This window comes from Ostrea edulis, chromosome 4 (assembly GCF_947568905.1).
Source record: "Ostrea edulis chromosome 4, xbOstEdul1.1, whole genome shotgun sequence".
In the NCBI taxonomy this organism is placed as follows: domain Eukaryota; kingdom Metazoa; phylum Mollusca; class Bivalvia; order Ostreida; family Ostreidae; genus Ostrea; species Ostrea edulis.
Genome location: NC_079167.1, coordinates 77,729,872 through 77,741,329, shown reverse-complemented (window position 1 = coordinate 77,741,329; position 11,458 = coordinate 77,729,872). Strand labels below are relative to the sequence as shown.

At 34.6% G+C, this 11,458-nt stretch overlaps 1 pseudogene; it reads left to right on the top strand.

The window, feature by feature from the left end:
- Positions 1 to 2,200: 2,200 nt before the first annotated feature.
- Positions 2,201 to 6,784, top strand: LOC125676735 (multiple epidermal growth factor-like domains protein 10; annotated as a pseudogene).
- The last annotated feature ends 4,674 nt before the right edge of the window (positions 6,785 to 11,458 follow it).

The following is an 11,458-nucleotide window of genomic DNA, read 5'->3' as shown; positions in this document are numbered from 1 at the left end:
CTAGCTAACTTTGTAGGCTTCCAACGTCTCTAATTGTATGGCTGACTCTCTGGATGCAATTCTCTAAAAATGTTTAAAATATTTAACTCCTCCATAGTTTCTATCATAGTTCTCCTCTCAATAGGATTGTTTATAGTATTTTCTTTGTAATACTTACATTCTAACTTTGGATTCATAACAAACTTAAAGTAACCACAAAAAATGTTATCGTCATCTTCGAAATTCTTTCCTGTTGCTACATTTAAAAAAAAAACCCAGGTGAATCTCTATTTGGCCCATATAAATTCACCAATGTTAATCTTTTATTTTGTTATCTTCCCCTTTTTACGTCACGTTGGACATTAACACTGTTTGTAATTTAGGGATACATAGATTGTTATCTTCCTGGTTATTTACGTATTGAGTGAATGAGCAAAGAGTTTTCGATTGATTGATTGAATATTGTTTTACGTCCCTCTCGAGAATATTTCACTCATATGGAGACCTCACCACTGCCGGTGAAGGGCTGCAAAATTTAAGTCTATGCTCGGCGCTTATGGCCACTGAGCAGGGAGGAATCTTTATCGTGCCACACCTGCTGAGACACGGGGCCTCGGTTTTTGCGGTCTCATCCGAAGGACCACCCCATTTAGTCGCCTCTTACGGCAAATAAGGGGGATACTGAGGATCTATTATATACCCGGATCCCCACGGGACAAAAGTTGTCGAGATAATTACCTCGTTCAATTAGTATTACCAGTAGTAATATCTTGTTTTGATAAATATTTCATCTAATGTGATTTCAGAGTTGTTTTGTTGTTGACTCAGTTCCTTGATGTACTCGTATTTCTTGCGAACCGCCGCAGTGGTCTACATGTTAGAGCGTCGTTCATCCCGCAAGTGGAAGGCCTGGGGTTCGAATCCCAGCCCTGACAGATCTAAGTTTTTCAAACAGGTAGTGACAGTTCCATCGTCAAACGTTCTGAATCAGGTATGAATGCCACGGATTCTCGGAGATGACCTTAAAAACGGATGTCCCGTCTTGTAGTAAATGTGACACGCTAACGTATCATCATCCACGAAATCGTGCAAAGCGTTATCACGATGTGGTACAATACACATTACATATCGAACAGCCCTCGTATTTAGTGCAAAAATAACAACCCAGAAAGCCATGATAAATAAATGAAGTGGGCGTTGATTTAATTAAAGCCTTTGAAGGCAGAAGGGTAAAGGATTTGATCAAGGACTGTGCACTGTCCCACGTCATAGTCAAGTGAATATTTTAGAATGGTTATTTATTACTTACATAAGCATTTGAGACGGACAGACAATTAGTAAATACGACACGAACCATCCGTCGTAGGTTGACAAACAGCGCATTGACCCGAAGGAATAACACAAATGAATACATTACTCTTTGGCACCCTACAGAATACCACAAATGTATATATTAATCGTTGGCACCCTACAAAATACCACAGATGAATACATTGACCTTTGACACCCTACAGAACACCACAAATGTATACATTGAATGTTGACAGTAATGGGTATGTATAGAAGTGAACTGTCAACCATATCAGGAAGTCTGTAAAGTTATATAAATAAACATTTAATATTCAAACTCCCTGGTTGTCTTCTACAACGATAAACACGACATGCATAATATTGTCTTTCTCAAACATGTAGCAGTGGGATTGATTTCGTCATCTGGATACCGTGAGTAGACAGTAAATTTTACATTCATCACATCATTAGTTTCATGACTTGGTATCACTCATTCTTAAAATATTGGAAAGATCAAGCTATGTTTGATAACACGTTCGCTTGCTAGTAGGTTTAATTCTGTGAAACTTATATTTTTATATTTGGTAGGTTTTAGCTAATCTTTGTTCATATTGCTTTACTCGTGCGATATCCATTGAATCACAATTGTTTCAAACATTGATAAAGAAGGTAGATTAATCCCTATATGTATACAGTATCGAAGAAGATACAAGTTCCCATACTGATGATTAGTGAGATCGATGATTTCGTTTGCTTTAAAGAAATCCTATCTCAGAATAATGAGACCGAGCAGGTTAAGGAGGTATCTGGCTGTCGAGAAACTGGAACTTGTCAGAAGTATCAATCGAGTCGTGCAGTAGACGGAGATATTAACACGTGTACAAGGGCAGCACCTTTTGGAGTTAGGAATGCAGCTAAATCGACATGGTGGTATGTTGACCTTGAGAAAGTACTCAGCATCTTCAGCATCAGAATCCAGTTCAGAGACTATGGAGTACAATATGGTAATCATTATCAATAAAAAACGGTTTAAGGATTAGGAAGGATATGGTTACACAGGGGTTTATCAGTACCTATTCAGGGTATCGTCTCTCTCCTGGATAGTATAAGGAGCATGGTCCTATTGTCCATAAACCCCCTCTACATAAATCTTGAACCAGTACTATATAAAATACTCTCAAAACATCGGTAACTTTTCTGTAAATCCGAGGTTCCTCCATTATTATTTTATGGTAATATGTGTTATAATGAAGATTCATACATGATTGTCACTTACTATACGATTTCAGAATTATTAGATAAGAATTATACGTTATTGACCCGTTATTGCATACAAAGTATATTTTCAGTGCATTTTGAGTGGAACTAATTCTTAGAAACTGTGCACTTCACTTTTAGAATCTAATCATCAGAAAAAGGAATGTTATATGCAACAGTGTACACATATAATGAAATAGTAAGATATTTTATTAAAATAAAATTTACTTTCCTATTATCAATATCATTTAAGCATTGAATAAATATATTTCAATTTAATTCAGAGAAGAATTTTAATCTACCAACCTCAAGTTTTTAGGCTTTGGTGAAAATTTTTTTTTTTTTTAGATATATATTTTTGTAGGGGGGGGGTTGCATTACACTATTTATTCTGACCTCATTCATTGATACAGTGTGATGTAGTGTTGCTGTCACAATTGCTATAAAAGTTAGTTCATGTTGTCACAGTTGTGTAACCTGATACATCTAAAAGCAATCTATATTTTTCCCAAATTTCATTAAATTGTTTATTAAATGTTCCCACCTACCAAAAGATGGCGTTCATAAATATAGACTAATAAATTCCTGTGACAATGCAAAACTTTTCCACCATCATGTTAATCATACATTGGTGATTTCAGTCATGAGACAAAGAGGGCGTTTTGCTGGTTTTTCGCTGTATGTGTCAAACACCACTATAAAGGAGGATGGTTATCTATGTTACAAGAACGGACAGGAGTTACCGACATTGGATTTCAGTACCACTTGCGTCAAACATGGACGTTACGTTATATTCTACAATGAAAAACTTGAGGGGACAACTTATCCTACCGGATATGAAACATACTCTGTTCACACTGAATTGTGTTAAGTAACTGTAACAGGTAATATTGTGATACATCATTTTATTGATTGATTAATTGATTGAATTGATTGAATATTATTTAATGTCCCGCTCGAGAATTTTGCACTCATATGGGTATGTCACAATTGTCCGTGAAGGGCTGCGGAATTTAGGTTTATACTCGGTGCTTACAGCCTTCGAGCAGGGAGGGATCTTTATCGTGGTACACCTGCTGTGAGCCTCGGTTTTTGTGGTCTCATACGAAGGACCACCCCATTTTGTTGCCTCTTACGAGAAGCAAGGGCTACTGGGGACCTATTCTAACCCAGATCTCTACGAGATGCTACATTATTGTACAGTTAAAATCCATTTAGTATGTGTAAATGAAATGCCATATTTTCTCTGTGTGTATATATATATATATATATATATATATATATATATATATATATATATATACGTTTGATGCAGTATGATAAATAAGGTGCTATAATTATCTCGATATTGTATTATAGGTTGTAAAGAATCGGGTGTGTATGGATATAACTGTGATCTACCCTGTCCTAACAACTGTCAGGAAATGAAATGTGACAATGTCAACGGAATGTGTTTGGGTTGTACTGCAGGATGGGTGGGAGAATTTTGTAACGCATGTAAGATTACTTTTAATACTTCACTAAAATAGGATTGACACTCTCATGTATGAATGCAATTTAAAATGTTATCTTATCAAAAGAATGAAATATTCCGTAGCCTGTCCAGCTGGATATTACGGTTTACAGTGTAGATCTACGTGTACTGGACACTGCAGAGACAACCTGTCCTGTAACCACACCACTGGTCGATGTGACTATGGATGTGGTAATGGATGGACAAGAACACATTGTAACACACGTAATTCATTTTTGTCATTACTGTAAATATTTCTAAAACAAGTAAAATGCACCTACTAACTGTAGTGGAATATTTGATCTAGATAGAAACGACGTAAATTCGATACATCATAAATTCAGATTTATGAAAACAGCAAAGAATTGGTCAAGAAGCCTCGGGTGTGAAAGGGAAGAGTATATGCGTTTTCAAGATGATAAATTTTCATATTTTACCAGAGTGTCCTGCAGAATCATACGGTCCTGATTGTGTGTATAACTGTAGTAGACAGTGTCTGAGTTACCGCCCCTGTAACAGGACTACAGGAAGATGTGACGATGGTTGCAATCCAGGATATACCGGGATATTCTGTGACAAAGGTGAGATGTTTAAATTGTAGTTTTGGAAACATACTTGTACATTTTAATCATTCATATTTTTCTTTGTGCGTGTTTTCTTTGTTTACTAGGAATGTGAATATTAACAATGCTTGGTAATGATATTTTGATTTTCCCAGAGTGCCCCCCAAAGAAACATATGGGCCAAATTGTCTTTATATCTGTGGTGAACGTTGTCTTAGTGACTTACCTTGTAACTCGACAACGGGGATACATGATGGTTGTTGTAATTCAGGATATACTGGGGAACCCATTGACAAAGGTATGTTTATTGCACTAACATTTACAGTAGTTAGGTTATAGTTTGTTACTGTTTTATAGCACTTCAATATCAGTCCTTTTCGAATATTCTATCCACCAATACAGCTCTAGAGTTTTCGAGGGAAGTCGAACCGGAACTAACTTTAAAGCTGCATTGCCAACTTCCTTTATCTGCTGGCCTCTTTCATTTTCAGTTGTAAAGTACGTCATAGTACTTCAAAATATAAATCAATATTTACACTAACATCTTCACATTTATTCACATGACCGGAAGTAAGAACGCAAAGAAGCTGCTGCCCTTTACAACGTGAATGAATGACTTGTCTTCTTAACAGAAACTAGGTATTCTAGATTGAAATGAAAATTTGTTTTAAAAACAGATTGCTAAGTTTTGAATCATGCAAGTGTGTCATTATCAATCATTGTTAGGGCTGTAATGATATACAATTAATTTGTTTAAATGCTATAGAAATTTAGAAAAGTTATTGTCAACATGTATTTCATAGGAAACCCAAAATGCTTGGTCAATGGGCATTGCATGATAATATAATGGACAAGTAGTTTGTTGAAAATCACAATACATTTATATGAAAAATAAAATAATTACTGTATATGTGTTTATATGCATGCTTATGTATGTGTATATATTTATGTGGGTATGAATATATTTTATATATAATGTTACAATTCATTGTTATTGTTGATACAGAATGTACACCGAGTAATTGCAAGTGTGAATGAGCGAGTGTATATTGCAGTTTGTATGTTTGTATGTACAGTTGAAAATACAAAAATAAAACATTAAAAAGTAATGATATACAATGGATATGAAATATTTCTAGCCTTGATTTTAATATCAGGATTAAGAGTTATCCATGTATTTAATGTGGACCTTCAGATACACAATCTGGTCAAGATAATAACGTTTGAGTTAATTCAATGATACAGATCTGGCAAAAATGCTTTAGTCCAATGATATAAATTTGATAACAAAGTACTGATACTCACAAACTTGAATTCGTTGTAATAGTTCAGTGGAACTCCACTAAGAATGTTCATTCGAAAGATTTGAACAGCGATATATTACCTCTTTGTTTGAGCGTTGTTGAGTCGAAAATGTTATCATGTTTGTTTTAATTATTAATTAGACTTCATGATATTAATCGTTCTTATAAAGAACACGATTTTTTTTACATACTATACTGAACAATTAATCATTCTCTTGACAATGAAACACTACCCATTCTGGTAAATATGTACTTGTGGATGGGCAAGCTGACTTCTCCATGTATATGGTCACGTGCTACCCTGTTAAGGTTAATTTATAGATAAAGACCCAGTGATAAACCTAACGTTAATAGCAGATGGTGAATCCCGATACAGATGAACGGACACTTACGCATGTGGAAGCTCACTTGTCATCATAGTTTCCTGTTAAACATAGCTTCTACATCTTCTGCGTGAGTTTCAAGGTCGGCGTACGCATCAAAAGCTCAATATTTCTTGTATTTCTTTCAGACGCACGTAATGCTAGGGATATCGAGTATAGTACTCCGGATGCATACATCGCAATCTTATCTATCTCACTGATCATCATCTGCGTCCTTGTCGTTGTCATTGTTATATCAATGAGGTAAACAAAATTTCTTTTAGGGTTATGAATATTCTCCATGAGTCCAAAAAGCCTTTGTAATTGATATAAATCATACTACATTTTAGGGTAATCTACTACCGAAGACAAGAGAAGCGTTCCTCGGATTATATCGTGAGTGCAGAAATATCACCGCCATCACAAGTCAGCAATAACGACGTACAGCAATATCAGGAACTCAGCATGCCCAATGATAGTTCATATCAGAATCTGTCTTTAAGAGATCGTTCGTAAAATGCAATTCTAAACTAAACTGACTCTTACTATATTGCTCATGATTACGTGTTTTCATATATACTATTTGTAAAGTTTCATATTTTTCATATATTATTTGCAGGATATCCTAAATATGCTTTGCAGACTTACATGTATTAAGACTACTGTCTAATTTTTACTGAAATATGAATGCAATCCCACAAAGCCAGTTATTCTTACACCTGTTCTTCACAATATTAGAAATAATATCCTTTATTTATACAGGAATGCACAATTAGTTATATAAACTAGTTTATATTGTAGTCCTGTCAAGAACATGTATCACAAAACATGAAAATATTACAGTTTATATACATACAGATAAGAACTAAATGAAAAGAGACAATAAACACATGAGTACCATTGAGCATCAAAATAATGTTTTAGATAGGCTGATTTAAAAGATATGGCATTTTCTTATAAAATCTGGTAATGAGTTCCATAAAATTGATGCTGAAATGATAAAAAATCTTCTAAAATATTCTGTTCGATATTTGAAGTAATATTAATTTCTCCGTGGCATTCATCTTCAGTTGGATTGGCCTTTAAGTAGGTGTCACAAGACGGTCATATGTCTTTTCTGTTTTAGCTTCTAAAGAGGCACTACTATTTTTTACTTGAGGCTCGTTCAAAACTCTATTTGAATTCATCACCAATTCATCGTCTGATACTAATAGAATCCTTCATTAGTACGAGTATGGGAAAGGGAAATTCCACTGAGGGGACAAGATTCGCAGTCTAGGACGAGGCTTTGCCAAGTCCTAGAAAACGAATAATGTTCCAGAGGTGAAATTTCCCTATCCCACAGGAGTAAATAATTACGGATTATTTTTCTCACATTTTACCTACAGTTTAGTGCATAAATTTAGGAGCTTTGAGAAAATACTAAATTATCAAAGGCCGCATTTGAACTTCGATGGAAAAACTAATTAGATAGGCAGAAAGAACCTACCCGAAAATGGTTTACACTAAAAATGTAAACTAAACAACCCAAGGTTATCCACTAGAAAGCTATATACATTGAGATTTGAATATAACAATGCAAAATACTTTTATTTCACCGTATAACATAAATTTTCACCGTGTAACGTAAATCATATAAAATATATGACGTCACAATCAAATGACGTCGCAGCAGTGTGAGACAGAAAAATCTCACATGACTGTCTCACATGGGTAAATTCGATCTCACACTGGTGATAATGTGAGAAAACACTACATCAGTTAAATATCAGTGTACTTGCATTCCTCCCAGATATCTGTATCCTCACTGAACTTAACTTCTTTAGATTTAATTTCACCACCTGAATCCATTTCCCATTTTTATGAAATGAACTAAGAATTACAATCAGTGTTGATTGGGCATATCTATCAGACTGTCCACAGTGCTTTCATGCTTTATATATTTGCTGGATCCAGTAAGTGTTCTACCAAGCCCCTATCTTTGCTCCTCACGAAAATATTAACAGCTGTGAGGGAGAAACTTCAAACTTATAGTGCGACTACATATGCTAGAAGCGGTGTTAATCAAATGTGGATTCTAAACAATTTTAAAGAACTTATAGTAAACTTGATATCGCAATTTTTTCCAAAATCAATAACATCAAAACCTATGACTTTTCTACACTATACACGACCATTCCACGATGAATTAAAGACTAGACTTTTTGACATTATAGACAGTTGCTTAGTCAACAAAAATGGAAAAAGGAAATATTCCTATCTAGTGATCAGTCATCCAAAAAACTACTTTGTTAAACATCACTCTGATTCCACGCACAAGTACTCTGAAGTTGAAGTAAAGAATATGCTAGTTTCTCATTGACAATATCTTCGTTGTTTTTGGTGATCAGGTTTTCCAACAGTCTGTTGGAATTCCCATGAGCACGAATTGTGCTCCTTTGTTAGGTGACCTGTTTTTATATTCATATAAAGGAGAATTTATTAAAGAAAAAATACTTCTACGCGAGAAGAAAAAAATCTCTTGCTGTGGCATTCAATTCGACATTTAGATATATTGACGACGTTTTGTCTATTAGCAATAATAACTTTCATTCATATGTCGATTCGATATATCCCTGTGAGCAATAAAAGACACCACAGAGTCGTCCACTTCCGCTTCATACTTAGATATTTTATTGAAAGTAGACAGTAACGACAAACTGACAACAACTCAACTGTATGACAAAACGGATGGTTTCAGCTTCTCCATCGTCAACTTCTCATATTTATGTAGCAATATTCCATTATCACCTGCATATGGTGTTTATATCTCTGAACTGATTCGATACGCAAGAGCTTGTTCTGCGTACAGTCAGTTTTTCAATCTAGGTAAGCTACTGACAAAGAAGTTGATGGTACAGGGGGTTTCAACAGTCTCGATTGAAGTCAGCATTTCGTAAATTCTATGGTCGTTATAACGATGTAGTTCGTCAATACAACCTATCATTGGGTCAAATGTTGTCTGACGTGTTTCATACAGATTGTTAGACCGTTCTTGGAAATCTGATTTTGACTACGGATAACTCCGTTAACCTGGTCAAGATATAGGGCTCACGGCGGGTGCGACCGGTCAAATAGGGGATGCTTACTCCTCCTAGGCACTCGATCCCACCCCTGGTGTGTCCAGGAGTCCATGTTTGTCCAACTATCTATTTTGTATTGCTTATAGGAGTTATGCGATTGATCACTGTTCGTTATCTTCAACTTTCATTGGGTGATCACCAGCACCAAATGTAGTATTCGAAAGGAGAAAATCATTGGCGGAATCGGAAAACGAACCTGATGCCCCTCTATTACTAGTCAGGTGCTTTAACCACTGAACTATCGATGCTAATATCCACTTTCCGTGTAACCCTAAATTACAGCTGCATTAATTCCCATGAAACAGCCATATATACATGCAATATAAAATGTGACTAAAATTAGAACAGACAATATAAACATGATTTTAATTTGTAAATGACACAAAATATCTAATATTTTTATAAAATTTTGATATATAAATTAATTTGTAATTATACAGAAATATGTGATTCCTGATAGATTTATGAGTTCTGGATTTCAGCTCTGAGGCAGTCGACAAAATATCAATTTTAAGTCTAAGTAATTTTTTTTTTGGTGATCTACTTTAAGACCAATCTTAAGATTTAAGTGCAACTTTATTGATTTAAGACAATCTTAAAGTTTAAGACAGTTTCATGATCCCGGAGCCAGAGGTCCGTGTTTGCCCAACTATCTATATTGTATTGCTTATAGGAGTTATGAGATTGATCGCTGTTCATTATCTTCACCTTTCATTGTGCTCTCTGAAATTAATTCTAGTTTAGCAACAGGTCTAAAATGCAAAACCTACTAGGAAAGAAAAACGTCAACAAACAAGTTTCAAAAGAAGCATTTAAGAATGAAGATTCATCTCCATTTATATATTGCATACATATAATTAAGTTTTATATGTTTAGATCATTCAAAATAAAACTGTTCTTTTTCAACAGATCAATTCAAGTTCTAGTCAATGGCTGTATAAATAGCATAGGTTCTGTTGTTATAAATAAAAACTTAACTGTGATTGATAATCTATTTAAGATTTTTTTTGTGATTAACACACTGTGATTGTACGTGAACCTACCCTAATCTTCACTTTATGTTAAACATATAATTGATTCAGGACATCCCAATTTTACACTGAACATCTAAGATATACATTTAAAAAATGGTTATTACTATATTTAAGAGTTTATTATTATTCCCATTATAATCATTTTGCCAAAACAGTTTAGCCAAAACCGATTTTTATTCAACCACATTTTTATATACCTGTCATATTCCTTAAGATTTGCTTTAAGGTAAGGTTTGCAACAACAGGGAAATAACTCTGGATATACCTCAATGCAGTTCGCACTTTATGACGTCATAATGAAAAAATGCATCACGTCATAGTTGAATCGAGGGAAAATGTCATAATATTCACTTGTTATCTACTACCGCTGTCAAGTGTCAAGTGGCGTATGTGTAACCCTCTATGACAAAATGATAATAATGTTTCTCAAATGATCATTTATAAATTAATTTCTTTGATATGATGAAAGTCTACAATTTTTTATATATACATATATAGTATGCACTACGTTAATTTCCATTAAAATGATGTTGTGACCATGTAATCTCTGCGAATCTTGCTCAGTAGGGAAAGTAGGATTTATTTTGATGCTGTTATAATCGATCATTGTTTGTGAATAGTATCCACAAAGACAAAGTTCAACATTAACGAAGCTAAGAAGTTTATGACATTCACAAGCATTTTAAAAAATAAACCTGACAATGCTCTCTAATTACATGCACTTCATATTTCAATGCTATGACATCTACATGCGCTGAGAGAGCGATTTATTGCATGAACTTTGAAATGTAGAAAACGCGACTGATCTGATCGTGTAAGAATAAAAAAGGGGTCTTCTCTACTACATCTTAAAATAGTCTTAATTTTGTCTGAGGAACATTTGCATAACGTCGACATAAAACAGATGTATTTGTGTCATTTTTACTAACTTTACGTTACCCCCCCCCCCCCCCCTCCTTTAGATCCACCACTGACCGGGCTTTGTACTTTATACTGTCCCGAAGGTTACAGTTGTAAACAAACATCAAGCAATG